The following is an 18,495-nucleotide window of genomic DNA, read 5'->3' as shown; positions in this document are numbered from 1 at the left end:
GTTATTTTTTTTTTTTACGAGCTTTAAGCTAATTCTTCCTTCTGTCAAAAATGTATATCAGTGTACTGGGCGATCAGTATAAAATGTTATTTTTCAGTGATTCCAGTTCCTTTTATTACTTTAATGTGGATCGCATTTCAGCCGTCCTAAGAACATGAACTTCATACAGCACAGAGTGTCATATTTGACAGAGATGTGTTCATGTTAACACCAACCCTGCTACTAGAGGTTTGCCTTCCTGTAAAGCTTAGTCCCAACTCTGAGATCAGATCCAGATAGGAAACAGTCTCTGACGTACAGAACAGCATATTTCACATTTCCCACATGACTGTGGCAGGAGACGAGACATCTACAGAAGAAATCAAATCCTTTAAATTCAACAGTGAACGATTAGAATTGAAAAGTTAGTTTATTTCAGTAATTCAGTTCATATATTATATAGATGTATTACACACAAAGTGATCTATTTTAAGTGTTTATTTCTTTTATTGTTGATGATTATGGCTTACAGCCAATAAAAACCCAAAAATCAGTGTCTCATAAAATTAGAATTATTTAAGACCAATTGGGCAGTGTGCCAAGTCCTAATGGAAAAAGAAATCTGTATCTATGCTGACAACATTTATGGAGATGCAGATTTCATTTTCCAGCACAGTTTTTGTACGTTTCCTAACCTAAGAAATGCTCACTTGAGGCATAGATTTTCTTCTGGTGATATTGTTTGATAACTTCAGTGTGTTATTTTGGTTTTGCTGATAGGTTCTCTTCTTGTGATTTTTATTTCCTTATAAAATATGTTCTCTTCATATTACTTTCAGATCTGTTTATTTTAAAGACACACTTCCTCAAAGTAGATCACTGTCATTTTTATTTATAGCAAGAGCTGTGTGATTCCTTTGAATGTTGGATATGTACCTGTATCTTTTTCTTGTTCTTCTCTGCTATTCTGATATTTAAATGTATATTTGAGTCTTATTCCTAAAATGAAAAAATCATGTCAATTTGTGTTTCTGATGTCGCTCATTTAAGTTGTCAGATTTTGTTTTCCAATCTCAGTTCTTATATGAATAGTTTAGTCAACATACCATATTATGTAGCATTTTTTTTACCTTAATATTTCAGGTTCTATAAAGATTGCTGAGGCTGGTAACTTGAGTTTTTCTGTGTGTCTTTTGCCATATGTGCTATATTTGATGCACAGACCCCCTGGTTTTCTGTTTGTGAAATATGACAATGTAATCTCCCATGTGGTTTGATCTTGTATTTGAATCTGCATTAAACAGCATGATTGGGACAAAGTAACGAAAATGAATTCCCATTGTAAACTTGCATCTATTACAGCTCCTTCCCTCCATTCCTTGTCCTCCTCTCCTCTCCTTGACTCCTCCATCTTCTTCCGGGGTAGGAGCGGGCCGTAGTGCTCAGTTACAGCGTGGAAAACGGGCCAAAGAGTCTAAAAGCGGAGAGAGTGCTCAGTTACAGCGTGGGAAAACGGGCCAAAGAGTCTAAAAGCGGAGAGAGTGCTCAGTTACAGCGTGGGAAAACGGGCCAAAGAGTCTAAAAGCGGAGAGAGTGCTCAGTTACAGCGTGGAAAACGGACCAAAGAGTCTAAAAGCGGAGAGAGTGCTCAGTTACAGGGTGGAAAACGGACCAAAGAGTCTAAAAGCGGAGAGAGTGCTCAGTTACAGGGTGGAAAACGGACCAAAGAGTCTAAAAGCGGAGAGAGTGCTCAGTTACAGGGTGGAAAACGGACCAAAGAGTTTAAAAGCGGAGAGAGTGCTCAGTTACAGCGTGGAAAAACGGACCAAAGAGTGTAAGGGAAGTAGTCGCAAGGAAGTGGTTGCAGTAATGAAGGAGTATAATATTAAGAGACATTTTGAAACTAAACATCATTTTGAAAAATCTTAGTTTACACAACACTGTCAAAGATAGATAAAGATTGTAACTCAAGTAAAATAGTGCAGTAATGCTAGTAATCAAGAAAATAAATTATTATGTGGCATATTTCACATTTTCTTTTATTACAGTCTGTGGCCCGTGACTGCACATATATTTCTCCTTCTGGCCCCCAACAAAAAAAGTTTGGACACCCCTGCTCTAAAGGAAACAGACACAAACTTTACTGTTGTCCAAAATACTTTATTACATCTTTATTACATTAAAATATTAAATAACTGCTGTCTGCTGGAGTTTTTAACCACACTCTGATAATGTTTTATGTTCTCTGTTCCCCATAAATACAGGAAACACTAATTCCATTCAGGTTCTTCTGTCCCCTTTCTGGCCAGACTGAAGGAAGTTTCTGGAGTTTTTCCTTGCCTCTGCACTCACTGGGGTTTCTGTGTTCTGTATTATATGTTCAATGATTTGTCTGATTCTCTGTCCCGTGATCACATTTTTATAAAGCTGCTTTGTGGCAACATTATTTGTAAAAAAAAAAAAAGTCAAATCCACACAAATTAGATTTGATTTGATTAAATTTATTACATATACACAGCTCCTTCATTCTCAGTCCACAGTGTTGTTTTCATCAGCAGTCGGCTTTACGTCGGCAGCAACTGCAAAATACCGAATTCTGGGAATCCTAAAACAAAAGCACAACTTAACTTTACAATGAATACAAAGAAACTTAAATATGTTTATTATTATACACGGTGTGTTGTTTTCCAGTAAAGGTATCAACTTCTTGGTTAAAAGCAGATAAAAAAAGGATTTGCCGTGTTTCACCAGCAGATAAAAAAGAAACTGGGACAGTATGAACACATAATTGTGAAAAAACAAAAAGACAGTATGAAACATTAAATAATGTTTCTTAAATTTACATCACTAAAAACTGACTGCAAGAAGTATGAACCCGAAAACAATTGTAGAATTCAGATAGAATTTCAGTGTGTAAAGTACAAGGGCACAAGTCAAAGCTAAACGGACATGATCTCCCATTTCTCAGAAGGCTTTGCGTAAAGAACTGTCACTCAGCAATAGCTAATAGAACCACATGCAAAAGGATTTAGTTTGTCACATTGTACTTTGACTGATGGCAAGCTGCATGAGTGGGATTCGAACCAGCAATCTCCTAAACATATTGGCAGCACCTTACCACCTGGAGCCCCAGGGCTTTCATGTTTGATAAGAAACGTTGCTGAAAATACTAATTGTAGTTGTGATATATATATATATATATATATATATATATATATATATATATATATATATATATATATATATAATTTTTTTTTACTACATTAAGGTAAATCTGCAACTGTCAAACTATATTTAATAAAATTGGTGCTTTCCTGAACTACATTTAAAAAAAATAATATTTTAGTAAATACAAGTAGAACATTTTATAGTCTCCAAACTATTTTTTATTACTGTGGTCTAGATTCTATGTCTTTTTTTTTTTTCAAATATGCAGATTTGGGCTGATTTCTGTTACAGTTCTGAAATTAGCAAGTGTAGTAGAAAGTGAACACGCAGCTTCTCCTAGTGTCCTGTAGGCGTCTCCAAAGCCCTTAAAGTTCTCAGAATGTAAGAAATGTATTTTACTTTAGAGAAAAAGGCTTTTGTATCACCTACACTTGTAGCTCATATACCAGCCCAGGTCTGTTAAGGGCTTAACAAAGGACTAACTAGATAAACATGGAGCTGGAGTTGAACAAAATATTCTCTGATATAGATTTGGTTAGAGAGAAAATGTTCATTTAACTAATAAATGTCATAATGTAATAGTTCTGTGTGTATTTGTGAATCCATCTAATGGATAAACTCTCCAAAGTGTTCACATATTTATAGATTTACATATAAATAAGGTCTGTGAATTTCAATTGAATGTGTACAAAAAAATGAAATTACTTTACATTTGATTACTTGAAATATTGAAACGAATTCTACCATTTTTGTAAAATCTCTTTTGTTGTTTATTGTTATTCAGTCATTTTCTCTATGTACATTCCAATAGAAATATTGAGTTTTGGAATGTGTATGTACACTAAATGTCCTGCTGGGGTAGCCGTAGGGCAGAGAAAAAAAGGAGAGAAGAAGAGCAAAGTAAAGTGTGGCTGCTATTTTCCCTCATTGGGTCTGGGTGCGTTTTATTTTATTAATTATAAAGTATTAGGCGAACCCTAATAAGCTCGGTTACACATGTCACTCATTAAATAAAATCAACACATTCAAACATAAAGATAAGAAATTAAAAAGGACATTAAAAAGAATAAATGAAAAGAATACCGTAGGTTTTGACTGTAGATCCTCCAGCCACTTCTTAACTTTCTCCACTGCATCTTCGTTCTTGCAGCACTTTAGTAATCCTTTATCTTCATGGAAGAGACAGTCCACTGTAAGTGTGTTCTCTCTGTTTACAAGTTTGCTGCTGTCTAGTATAACCTTCTCTGGGTCTATGGAGTGATGAAGCACTACTAGAACAGAAGGTTTAGAGCCTGTAGAAAAGAAATGATAAACATTCTCATACAGTATTCAATGTAAAGGATGTCATCCTAATCAAAACAGGCAGATAAAATTGTGGAAATGTTATTATTTATGAAATGAAATAAAGTATTTTATTGGTTTGATACTATGAAATATTTTACATTAACATATGCTGCTAAGAACCTACACTACACTACCTCCTCTAGCATATGTACACAATGCAGGTAAATGTCTCTACTGTCCAAAGAGTTTTACCTCCACAACTCATCCTATAAAGACTGAATGGAGCACCATCATTCTAGAGCAGGGGTGTCCAAACTACGGCCCGCGGGCCATTTGTGGCGCGTTTCATTTTTTGGAGTGGGCTGCGAGGTATTTCAGAAATAGAATGAAAGTTGGCCCGCTGTTAAGCAGGTTTTTATAATGTGAGATTCAAAGTTTGAACGCTAGGTGTCAGAAACGAGCCAAAGAGTCTAAAAGCGGAGAGAGTGCGCATTTCTAGCGCAGAAAATCGGGCCAAAGAGTCTAAAAGCGGACAGGGTGTGCATTTCTAGCGCAGAAAAATGGGCAAAAAAGTCTAAAAGTTTAATATTAAGAGACATCATGAAATGAAACATCAATTTGAAAAATTTTAGTTTACACAACACTGTCAAAGATAAAGATAGTAAGTAAAGTAAAATGGTGTGTAAATGAAATAATCAGGAAAAAAGTATTATTTAAAGTGGTATATTTTATTATTTGTTTTATTACAGAGTGTGGCCCGTGACTTCAAATATATTTCTCCTTCTGGCCCCCAACAAAAAAAGTTTGGGCACCCCTGTTCTAAAGAAACAGTTCCACTGCTCCACAGATTAATACTGGGGGCTTTATTCACTTCTATACCTCACCTAGCACTAGCCATTTTTATCTGCCTCAGAGGGTCCTTTCAAAAGGGACTAGACATGATGTGTGTGTGTATATTTGCCAAAGGTGGAAAAGTACTGAAAAATTTTAATTAAGTAAAAGTACCTTTACTTTGCTAAAATTCTTCTCATGTAAAAGTAAAAGTACCCATCTAAAAATCTACTCGAGTAAAAGAAAAAATACTCAATTTAAAATGTACTTTGAGTAAAAGTTACATAGTTACTTTTAATAATTTGATGTAAAAAAAGTACAAATCATAAATGAAATAATTATAAAATTAAATAAATTGGATCTTTCAGGCAGTATTTGTTCAAACCACCCCATAAAACATTTTTTAAGAACAAGTGTCATAGGTTTCTATGATTTATTTTTTTCTTTACTGTTAAAAAGTTATGGTCATATAGGTGACTATAAACTGTATTTTTATAGTTTTACAGTTCATTATTATTATTTTTTTACTTACCATTGCTATGATTTAACTGATATGTACATGTTTTGTTAATTCTCAGATTGTTTAATGTTCCTAATAAAAAATATCATGAAAAACATGAAAACATACAAAAAAAACTGTTAATCTGCGCATGCGCCGTGCCGTAAAGAAGCACATATCGATGGGTAGCATAACTCGACAAAACACTGGTTCCCATCCGTGCACACAGACCCCAGGCTACACAGCTGATTCACACAGCGTCTCTCCCGCTAACCATAATAAACACTGCTGAGAAAAGTTCAGCTGCGCTGCCATGGAGAACAAAATTATTATTTTTTTTTTATTCAAACAATTTGTTTTTTTTCCCCAGCATTTCATTTTTTACTCAGTAACGGTAGCGAAGTAAATTACTTCTGTCAAAATGTACTTGAGTAAAAGTAAAATTACCTAATTTAAAAAGTACTTTAAAAAGACAAATTACTCATAAAATGTACTCAATTACAGTAATGTGAGTAAATGTAATTAGTTACTTTCCACCTCTGGTATTTGCACTGGTATTTTTTTGTATGATTTATCTTCTCTTTATTAATTTGTTATTTAAAAACCTTCCAACACACCTGCAATTTTATCAAGCTTTTCCCGCGCCGCAATATGATTTATTCCACCACATGATACAATAGGTAGAAACAGCAGAATTATATCACACTCATCCCATGTAGACACCTCCCGCAAACCCGGTACTTCATTTTGAAGACGTTTTTTAAAATCTTCATGAGAACCAAAGGCTTTTTCAGACAGATATGCGAAGTATTTTATTGGACTCTTTCCTAGTAAGAAGAAAAAAAAAATAATGACTGTTAGCTGATGCTGATTTCACAGTTCTTTGGTTATTTTCAATGGCAGTGCAGTCAACAAATGTATTTTCATAACTATGATAATGAAAATAGGACAGATCATTTAATGTTTTTGTAGCAATTATATTACAAAAAAAAAACTGATTAAGAAACAATCATGTCAAATTAAATTATCCAGTAGTGGAGATACACTATACACTACTGGATAATTAGAACTGTACATTGCACTCATGTTACACCTCCTGTCCAACCTTATCACATAAAGTCCAGCAGAAATCAATCTGTCTGTCTTTTTGTTCTCACCTGGTAGTCTAGTTGTTTTAGAGGTCACAGCCTCTGGTTGATTCTGCACAACATTTTGGTTTTCTGGGCACAGAAAGAAATAACATCTTTATTTATCCACTAAACAAATCCCTGTCCAAAATGATTAAGAAACAATCATGACAAAGTACTAGGGCTGGCCCGAATAGCGTTTTTTGAGCTCCGGATATTCGGCACTGATTCGAAGCGAATATTCGAATATTCGTTTTTAAAAAAAGAGGTAAAAAAAATAAAATAAAAAAAAGCAAATCACGGCCCCTTTAATCCACTGAAAAATGTTCAATTTGCTCTGACCGACGAGACATATTCACCCCGGATTTTTGGTGTTTTTATCCCGGATTTTTGTGTTTTCACCCCATATTTTTTCTGTGTTTTTAGCCCAGATTTCTTTGTGTTTTCATCCCGGAATTTCTGCTGCCCCACACCGCGGCTTATCCGCTGCGTAAGCAGGCTAGGAGGCTGCTGCACGGTTTCTCCGCTGCGCAAGCCAGCCCAGTAAATTGCTGTTTGTGTTTTCACACTTAGGCTATTTGCTTAAAAAAACAAACAAAAAAAACGTTTGTTCAGGAAGTATTTTATATTCTTAAACATTGTTGATTATATTAGAGGACAGTCATTGTAAACTGTACTTGGTCTATTTCGGTTAAAGGATTGTGCAGGGCATATTACTGATTTTGTATTTTTGCACTTGGGCTATAAGCTCAATATTAAATATTTCGTTTGTTTAGAAATTATTTTATATTTTAAACCATGTTTAATTATATTAGAGTAGAGGAAAGTCATTGTTAATGACGTTATTGTACTTGGTCTATTTCGGTTTAAGCATTGTGCAGGGCATAGCCGTATTACTGATTTTGTATTTTTGCACTTGGGCTATAAGCTCAATATTAAATATTTCGTTTGCTTAGAAATTATTTTATATTTTTAAACCATTTTAAATTATATTAGATAAGAGGAAATTCGTTCAGACATCATTTTTGTAGGCCAGGCTTTTGTAACCGATTTAGCCCCTACTGTTGCCACATTACCCCTTACGTTTTATTATATAAATCAGTTTCGAAGAACCTGCATTTTTTTTATCATGTATAATAGAGGTCTGCGCGAGATTTTTAAACCCACTCTTCCACGCTCCCGCGTTTCTGTCTCGTTACCACTCCGCAAAAAAATTGCTTCTTTTAATCCCGCGCCCGCCCGCCACATACACATTTCTGACGCTCCCGCCCCACGTTCCTAATATAAATTAAATAAACTACATTTAATGCTTCAAATTTACTTATATATTTATTAAAACAGCAGCGCTGAATAGTGCGGTCCCGTTCCTTACCCCAGTCCAAACACCATCGGTGTGTGCGTGTGTGTGTCGGTCCATCCTGCGCGTTGAGAGTTTTCTTTAGGTTTTTTTTTTTTTACAATTATTACAGTTTTCTTAACTATTTATTAATTTGCTCCCGCATCGTCTGGATTAAACTCCCGCTCCAGCCAATAACAGTTCAGTTCTGTCCCGTGCGCAAGATATTCTGACGGGACCCGCGAGAACAGAAGTGGTTAGAGTGAGGTGGAACTCTGGAAAGGAGAAAAAAAAACGAATATCCGAATACCAAAATTAAAAACCGAATACCTACTCAACGAACGAATATCCGAATACCCGAATATTCGGGTCCAGCCCTACAAAGTACATTATCCAGAGTTACTATCTCTACTATTGGATAATTCGAACTGTAAATGCCACTCATGTTACACCTCCTGTCCAGCTTCATCACATGAAGCAAATCAGACTATTTGTCACTATAGTTGAAAGTCAAGCAGAAATTAACTTGTCTTTCTTTTTGTTCTCACCTGGTAGTCTAGTTGTTGTAGGGGTCACAGTCTCTGGTTGATTCCACACATCATTTTGGTTTTCTGGGCACAGAAAGAAATTACATCTTGATTTATGCACTAAACAAATCCCTGTGTTACAGGTACCAGGCTGTTTATCATTGCAAGAATGCAGAACTGATATATAAAGCCAATGCCATATATGTCCAACTGTGATCAAAAAAGCACATTGTTTCTTACGTTTACTTTACCTTTCATTTAATTGCTTACAGTCTTACAAGTTTTATCTGGTCAACTTAAGCTCAAATGTTAATGTACATCCATTCATTTCCTAAACAACGACAGTGATGTGGAAACGCTGCCGTAATTTTGCAGACAAATTGTAAACAAAGCAGCTCATTAGTTTGATGCAAGGCTGTTGCAGTAAAAAAGTGTGAAATACTACTAAATAATATCTGTCACACGTTCTTAGCAGCTCACAGTTTTTGATTTTATATTGATTAAGCCTTGGTTCAGTATGTCAAACGTTTTGATCAAAGTTAATATTATAACTTGTGTTTGATGTTATTTTTTATTTACTTGAATAGTTTGATCCTTGATTGATGGAGTTGGTGGATTTCATAGAAGCAATAAGCAAACATATATTTCCATGCAATTGTAAAGTTTTAACTGAATAAGTAATACATTCAGAGTTATTTAAAATGAAGGAATAGTTGCATTCATTTTATATTACATTTGGTTACATTTTGTTACATTTATAGGTTGCATCTGGCCCTTAGAGGACAGCCATTATGCCGATGTGGCCCTTGGTGAAAATAAGTTTGACACCCCTGCTCTAGGCTTTATAAAATCCAGTACTTATGAATGACTAATTTGCTTTCTAAATATTCCAATTATTTCAAAAGGTTTGTCATGATGACATCCTTTTATTAGTCCACATTAAACATGCCATTGGTATATTTACTAAGCTCTCTCTCCCTCTCATTAGCGTACACACACACACACATTACCTCTAAAAGTCTGCATCACACAGTCACATGGCTGAATTTCAACTTCTGGTGCCTGTAAAAGAGTTTCAAAAGAATAACTGTAAACAACTGTGACACTTTTTAGTACTGTTAAATACACAGTACTTTACGTCCGTATGTATTTACATCATTACATATATACTGTACAGGACATAGGGTAGATATGCAGAAGTCTTCTTCTCATTACAAACAAAATACTGAATGTTTGGTTTAGTTACTTGAGGCTTGAACATTATCACTCCCGTCAGTGACTACATGATCCTGTACTGAAAACAGAATTCAGTTTAAACAATTCTTGGTGTGTGGATATTCTTTTGCATTTGTTTGGGGATCTGCTGTCTGCACAGCCTGATTTTGTATGATTTTCTCATTTAAAGGTCTCATTCCGCTAAAATCCACTTTTCTTGTTGTTTGTGAAATAATATAGGTATCTCTGAGTTGTATATGCATGCTGCAGTTTAAGGGTTAACTTTATCCAGCGCTCAGTGCTATATCTTTATAACTATAGCTGTAACAGTTTTAGAGCTGTAAAATTGACTGTGGGGGGGAGGCTGCTAGGCGTTCTCTGCTTCATTACTGTTAGCCAATCAGAGGTGATATATTTGCATGTATAAATATTCATGAGCAAGAGACAAAAACCTGTCTTTAAAGCAGGGCTAAATATAAACAAGTTTTTTTTTTTCACAAAAAATGGCTCACATGGCATTCACTCATATTAGAGACCACAACTACACTGTTTAAAATTAATGAAAAAAAAAACGACAAAATTAAACTTCCTGTAGAACAGAGTTACTGCTTTTTGTAATGTTGCATTTTAATGACAGTATATCTATATAAGTATATCACAATGTGCAGTAGGTAAATATAGACTAGTCAGCTTCTTATTTTCAAAGTCCAGAGTACCGATCTTTTAAAGTGGACTCTGGTGTGGTCTGATGCAGGTGTGGAAGCTATCTATTCCCAGCTATGCCTGTCGGTTTTGTTAATTTTTGTAATGGTACACACTTATTTTATTATTTTCTTTTCCAAACTACACCCATAACTGTGACACACAGAACTGCATGGAGTGTGTGAAAACAACCCAGCATTTATTCAGGAGTGTGAATCCAAATCCATCAAATCCATTCCTTGTCTAATCAATGGTAAATGATGGCTTGAAAGGTATTACCAAACACTACTGAAATCTTTTGTTTGCATTATGTGTGAGCTGTGCCACACCACAGTGATTACAAGATCCAGTACAAGAAATGAATTTGTGTTTCATGAATTTATGATGTTTTTTAAATTACCTGATTCTTAATATCTACAGACTGGTTGTCTTGGTACTGTTGATTATTGATTTAAGCAGGTTCCTGGGTTTCTACTTTTGGAATAAAATCATCTACTGGCACAACCTGCCTATTAAAGTGTATCCTCTTCTTTGACATCACATGACTGAGATACATGTTTCTTTTCCTCTCCAACAAAATGCAGTATTTACCAAATTAGCATTTACTAACACTATTTACTGCATTTACCAACACTATGTGCAGCATTTATAACACTATTTAATAATTAACCAATATTACATGATATGGTCACAAAAGTTTGCATTTGATGAGTACTGGTAACATTCCCATTACCTGCTGCTGTTCATCTCTTAAAGGCAGATCATCAGTTTTATCAGGTTCCTGAGGTGACAGAGCTGGATCTCCCTCTGGTTTGGGATCAGTTTCCGGTGCATCCTGTTGCTCTGTTTTTACAAGTTGTACTTCTAGAGGTTGATCATTAGATTGATCAGGTTCCTGAGTGGACAGAGCTGGTCCTTCGTCTGGTTCGGGATCAGTTTCTTGTAAATCCTCAAGCTGTTTTGTTCTAGACTGGTTTCCTGGTCGTTCATTATCAGTATTAGCAGTTTGCTGAGTCCTCAGGGCTGGTTCTGTCCCTGGTTCGGGATGAGTTTCCTGTGTATTCTGATGCTCTTTTTTTCCAGATTCGTCTCCTAGTCGTTGATAATCAGTATTAGCAGGTTCCTGGGTGGACAGAGCTGGATCTATCTCTGGTTTGGGATCAGTTTCCGGTGCATCCTGGTGCTGCTTTTTTGCAAGTTTTACTTCTAGAGGTTGATCATTAGATTGATCAGGTTCCTGAGTGGACAGAGCTGGTCCTTCATCTGGTTTGGGATCAGTTTCCAGTGCATCCTGATGCTGTTTTGTGACAGATTGGTCTTCTAGAGGTTGATTATTAGTTTCAGCAGGTTCCTGTTTGGTTAGATCTGGTTCTGCCTCTGGTTCGGGATCAGTTTCTTGTGAATCCTCAAGCTGTTTTGTTCCAGATTGGTCTCCTAGTCGTTCATTATCAGTTTTAGCAGTTTGCTGGTTGCTCAGGGCGGGTTCTGTCCCTGGTTCGGGATCAGTTTCCTGTGTATCCTGATGCTGTTTCATTACAGATTCATTTTCTAAAGGTTGATCATAAGTTTTAGCAGGTTGCTGAGTGCTCAGAACTGATTCTGCCTCTGGTTTAGGATCAGTTTCCTTTGAATCATCAAGCTGTTTTGTTTTAGATTGGTCTCCTAGTTGTTCATCTGCATCTGGTTCTGGAGTGGTTTTCTGTGCATCCTGATCCTGTTTTTTTACAGATTGGTCTCCTAGTCGTTCATCTTTAGGTTTAGCAGATTCCTGGGTGGTTTGAGCTGGTTCTGTTCCTGGTTCAGGAGGAGTTGTCTGTGCATCCTGATCCTGTTCTTTTACCAATTGGTCTCCTAGAGGTTGATCATTAGGTTTAGCAGATTCCTGGGTGGTTTGAGCTGGTTCTGTCCCTGGTTTGTGATCAGTTTCTTGTGGATCCTGTTGCTGTTTTTTTGCAGATTGGTCTTCTGGAGGTTGATCATTAACTTTAGCAGGTTCCTGGGTGGTGGGAGTTGGTTCTGCCTCTGGTTCAGGATCAGTTACCTGTGCTTTCTGATCCTGTTGTTTTACATATTGGTCTCCTAGTCGTTCATCGTCAGTTTTAGCAGGTTTCTGAGTAGTTAGAGCTGTTTCCGCCCTTGGTTCGGGTTCATTTTCATATGCATCCTCATGCTGTTTTTTTACAGATTGGTCACCTAGAGGTTGATCATTACATTTATCAGGTTCCTGGGTGGTCAGAGATGGTTCTGCCCCTGGTTTGAGAGGAGTTTCTAGTGCATCCTCATGTTGTTTTTTTACAGATTGATCTCCTAGTTGCTGATTATTAGTTTTAGGACGGTTTTGGATGATCAGAGCTGTTTCTGCCTCTGGTTTGTGATCAGTGTCTTGTGTATCCTGATGCTGTTTTTTTACAGATTGGTCTTCTAGAGGCTGATCATTAGTTTTATCAGGTTCCTGGATGTTCGGATCTGGGTCTCCCTCAGGTGCAGGAGGAGTTTTCTGTGGATTCTGATCCTGTTTATTTACCGATTGATCTCCTAGAGTTTGATCATTAGGTTTAGCAGATTCCTGGGTGGTTTGAGCTGGTTCTGTTCCTAGTTCGGGAGAAGTTTTCTGTGCATTCTGATCCTGTTCTTTTACCAATTGGTCTCCTAGAGGTTGATCATTAGGTTGATCAGGTTCCTGGGTGGTTGGAGCTGTTTCTGCCTCTGGTTCTGGATCAGTTTCCTGTGAATCCTGATGCTGTTTTTTTGCAACTTGGTCTTCTAGAGGTTGATCATTAGATTTATCAGGTTCCTGGGTGGTCAGAGCTGGTTCTGCCCCTGGTTCGAGAGGAGTTTCCAATGAATCCTGATCCTCTTCCTTCACAGATTGGTCTCCTAAAGGTTGATCATTAGCTTTAGCAGGTTGCTGGGTGATCAGAGCTGTTTCTGCCTCTGGTTTGAGATCAGTGTCTTGTGTATCCTGATGCTGTTTTTTTATAGATTGGTCTTCTAGAGGCTGAATATTAGTTTTAGCAGGTTCCTGGATGTTCGGATCAGGGTCTCCCTCTGGTTTGGGAGGAGTTTTCTGTGCGTTCTGATCCTGTTCTTTTACCGATTGATCTTCTAGAGTCTGGTTATTAGTTTTATCGGATTCCTGGGTATTTGGAGCTGTTTCTGCCCCTGGTTCTGGATCAGTTTTCAGTGCATCCTGATCCTCTTCTTTCACAGATTGATCTCCTAAAGGTTGATCATTAGCTTTAACAGGTTGCTGGGTGACCAGAGCTGTTTCTGCCTCTGGTTTGAGATCAGTGTCTTGTGTATCCTGATGCTGTTTTTTTATAGATTGGTCTTCTGGAGGCTGATCATTAGTTTTAGCAGGTTCCTGGATGTTCGGATCAGGGTCTCCCTCTGGTTCAGGAGGAGTTTTCTGTGCATTCTGATCCTGATCTTTTACAGATTGATCTCCTAGAGTTTGATTATTAGTTTTATCGGATTCCTGGGTGGTTGGAGCTGTTTCTGCCCCTGGTTCTGGATCAGTTTCCTGTGTATCCTGATGCTGTTTTTTTGCAACTTGGTCTTCTGGAGGTTGATCATTAGTTTTATCAGGTTCCTGGGTGGTCAGAGCTGGTTCTGCCCTTGGTTCGAGAGGAGTTTCTGGTGCATCCTCATGCTGTTTTTTTAAAGATTGATTTCCTAGTCCCTGATCATTAGTTTTAGGAGGGTTTTGGGTGGTCAGAGCTGGTTCTGCCTCTGGTTTGGGATTAGTTTCCTGTGAATCCTGATCATGTTCTTTTACAGATTGGTCTCCTAGAAGTTGATCATTAGTTTTAGTAAGTTCCTGGGTGGTCAGAGCTGGTTCTGCCTCTGGTTTGGGATTAGTTTCCTGTGAATCCTGATCCTGTTCTTTTACTGATTGGTCTCCTGAAGGTTGATCATTAGGTTTAGCAGGTTCCTGGGTAGTTGGAGCTGTTTCTGCCCCTGGTTCTGGATCAGTTCCATGTGCATTCTGATGCTGTTTATTTACAAATTGGTCTTCTAGTCTCTTATCATCAGTTTTATCAGGTACCTGGGTGGTCAAAGCTGGATCTACCTCTGGTTCAGGATCAGTTTCCTGTGGATCCTTATGCTGTATTTTTACAGATTGGTCTCCTAGAGTTTGATTATTAGTTTTATCGGATTCCTGGGTGGTTGGAGCTATTTCTGCCCCTGGTTCTGGATCAGTTTCCTGTGTATCCTGATGTTGTTTTTTTGCAACTTGGTCTTCTGGAGGTTGATCATTAGTTTTATCAGGTTCCTGGGTGGTCAGAGCTGGTTCTGCCTCTGGTTTGGGATCAGTTTCCTGTGAATCCTGATCCTGTTCTTTTACCGATTGGTCTCCTGAAGGTTGATCATTGGCTTTAGCAGGTTCCTGGTTGGTCAGAGCTGGTTCTGTCTCTGGTTGATGATCAGATCCCTGTGCATTCTGATGCTGTTCTTTTACAGACTGGTGTTCAGCAACTTTTTTAGTGTTGGGAGCTGGTTCTGCCCCTGGTTGGGGATGAGTTTCCTGTGCATCCTGAGGCTCTTTTTTAACGTTTACCTGTAAGTGAGATGTATATTAACAATTATTGATTTTTTTGCATTTTTAATTATTTATTCTCATTTTCATGGTACCTTTTACAGGAATTCTCACCTACTCATTGCCATTTTTTTTTTACCTCAATTCGGCTTTTTTTCTTTTTCATGTAAAGTTTTTATTGTTTTTTAAACTCTTATCTGTCAAGTTTTGCATTGTGTCAAATGGATCTTTTTGTCAGTATTACCTGAACATTTACATTTAATTGTTTTATTGTATAAAACTAGATTTAAAGTCTAGTTTTCAAATCATTCATATAATTGGTTGGTTTTGAGGTGCTAATAGCTAATAATGGGCTTAAAGATTGTTAATTTCTTCTGGTAGAACAATAAGTTAGGTGGACCTCACCTCTACTGAACTCTGGATCTAAAACTGACTCTACCAAAGTGAGTTTAATTTCTGTAGATTTGGCCCAAATAATACAGTAGATCATTGTTTAGTCAGATTTTACTCCTAAAAGTAAATTAACTTTATAAAGGTGAACACAAACACATTTCTCCCTGAATAAAGCACTGCACCGATTACAGGTTTTAACCAGAACACATCAGACACTTCTACAGCTATCTGTATGCTTTATTTTTTACAAACTCTGTAACTGCAGATAAAATTGAACTGCAGCAGAAATTCTGGCTTTTACAAAACCCATTAACTGCAAATCTTACTTTTTACTTGTATAAGTTTTAATTGTGGACATGAAATGAAATTACATTTAATGACTTGACTAGGACTTGAAGTTTAAGACTTCCCATGTCAGGATTTAAAATATACATACCTCCATCGTCCACGTTTTAATATGCTCCATTGCGTTTTTATTCCTCGGACACTGAAGTAATTCGTTGTCTGGATTAAGCAGACAATCCACTAGAATTGTATTCTCTCTGTTCACACATTCACTGCTGTCTGGCACTGTGCTTTCTGGGGTAGATGTGATATGAAGCACCACTAGAACAGCAGGTCTAGAGTCTGTAGGCAGAGATGAGACATTTATTTATCAAGAGTCAGGAGTCAAGAGGGTTTTTATTCTCATTACATCTGAGTACAGGTACACAGTGTAATGAAATTACATTCCTCCGGATCCATGGTGCAACATAGAACAACAAGCAATAGACAACATAAAGTGCAGGAGTGACAACAGTGCAACATAAAACTATAACACTAAATAACAATAAATACAATAAATACAAAAGACGAGACAATTTAAAGACAGGACAAGGCAGCACCGATATGGTATAATAATGTATATAGAGAGGGTAAGGTGCAGAGATGTATAGTGATATATACGCTGCTGTAACATATACACTGCAAAGATGATATCATCTACAGTACATTTTTAGTACAAATTGTAGCTGATAAAAAACAAAACAGTTATTTTACAGTTTTTCTTTCAGTTGTTCTTCATCTTTAGTGAAAGATACTGTAGTTCTAATGTTAATGCATCAATATGCACAACACATTAATTTAGAATTATTATGTATTTAAAAATACCAGCATTACGGAGCTCTTGTAGGGCTAGATTAATGTCTGCTTCTGCTGATGATACAACAGGGCAGAAAAGCAGGATTATATCACACTCTTCCTTTGTAGAGTCCTCCAGAAAACCGCACACTTCTGTGTGAAAATGCCTCATGAAATCTTCATGAACATTGCTGGATTGTCCAGATACAGCCACAAAGTATTTCAGTGGAATAGTTCCTGAGAACAAAAAGACAAGATAAGGATGTGCATGATTGTACACTAAAAAAAACAGTAAAAAACAATAATTTTCTTAAATCAACAATCGAATATTATTGTTTTTTATAGACATTTTTGTGCCCAATGCTGCCAAAAATTTTTTTTTTCTTCTTTTTTTTTTTACATTTTTTATCCATTGAAAAACAGAGAAGTCTTGTTTAATATGCTGAATTAACAGTCAAAACGAACACACAAGTGAAGTAAGTTAATATTAGTTTACATATTAGTGTAGTACTGTATAAAATATAGCTGACTGAAAGACAAAAACATTTAATCAACCACAGAGGGTTACATCATAGACATAAAAACACATGATTTGGTTAAACTGTATTTGAACTTTATCTACATAGAGGCTTCATAAACATTCATATGCATTAAATAATGTATTTATAAGGCAATGTTTGCATTATATATTATTATACCACAGTTAGTTCCGACCCTGCAATGTGATTGGCTGAAAGGAGTTTTATGAGTGTCGTTATCAGTCGGTAATGCACTGTAACCGAAGCTCTCCATGTATTACTCCGCCACATACGGTAACCTAGCAACGATGCAGCGCTTACAATCCAGACAGCGCAGCTGTTTTAACCAAACAGATTGTATTTTCTCATCCTCTGTGATAATGGAACTGTGGTATAATCACAATAATACACTCGAGGTTCGTGCTTTAACATGTAATATTGGCACTGCTTTGCTGATTTACGACCACAGCACAGCAGTGCCAATATTACATGTAATAGCACGAACCTCAAGTGTATTATTTCTTAAATAGCTTATGCTGTCTCTCAAACCAAGGTGAAAACATATTCATATCACTTCTTATCACCTTCGTTAAGCATTAATTCTTTAGAGATGTTATGAATTTGTGATGATGTCAGGGCCCTGAACACATCACCACCAACTCCAGAGACATTTTACCTGCAAAGACATTTTTACACAAACACAGTACTTACCTGGATCCTGTGGAAATGGCGGCGCGCGAGCCACCCGGGTCCTTAAGGTCTGGATAGAGACCAAGGGGTGTCCTGGGGCAGGGGAGCCTGGGGGTACCTGTGAAAAAGAGAACAGAGAAAATAATACATTAACATTGTACAATTATCATCAATACTTACCTGGACGTCCAAATGTTTACATGCATGTCATTCTGTTTGTAAATATGTTAATATTGTACATATACAATCATGTATAGTTGTCTTACCCACCTGCCCTCAAGTTAATTACTTGTTGGTTTAGCCGGGGATGGGCTAAAGGTATTTAAAGGCAGGCGGGTACACTATTGGGGGGCTGGTTGAGCGTGGCTGGTATGCCGACGGGAGTTTATTGAGCTGAGTATTAGCATTTGTGGTGGTAGCTGCCAATCCACCTTTAACTCCTACCAGTGTAGCGTGTAAATAGTTTGTATAAATATTGTAAATTTCGTTTTGTTTTCATTTTTGTTTTTGTGTTCGGGTGCTTAATTTGTCACAATAAACACTTCAAAAGGGATTCTTACCTGGTTC

General features: G+C 36.9%; 1 protein-coding gene and 1 long non-coding RNA gene across 2 annotated transcripts in view; one reads left to right on the top strand and one right to left on the bottom strand.

Moving 5' to 3' along the window:
• Positions 1-18,495, bottom strand: part of LOC111191737 (protein piccolo-like) — a 54,580-nt gene that overhangs the window by 35,228 nt on the left and 857 nt on the right. The window lies entirely within an intron of this gene.
• LOC125799232 (uncharacterized) lies at positions 12,483-14,201 on the top strand. Its single transcript, XR_007438065.1, has 3 exons — positions 12,483-12,537; positions 13,222-13,323; positions 14,122-14,201. It is a non-coding gene; the product is annotated as an uncharacterized LOC125799232 (long non-coding RNA).

Source organism: Astyanax mexicanus, chromosome 1 (genome assembly GCF_023375975.1).
Source record: "Astyanax mexicanus isolate ESR-SI-001 chromosome 1, AstMex3_surface, whole genome shotgun sequence".
NCBI classification, from domain to species: Eukaryota; Metazoa; Chordata; class Actinopteri; order Characiformes; family Acestrorhamphidae; genus Astyanax; species Astyanax mexicanus.
Note: the sequence above shows the minus strand (reverse complement) of the source record. Positions and strands in the feature narration are given on the sequence as shown.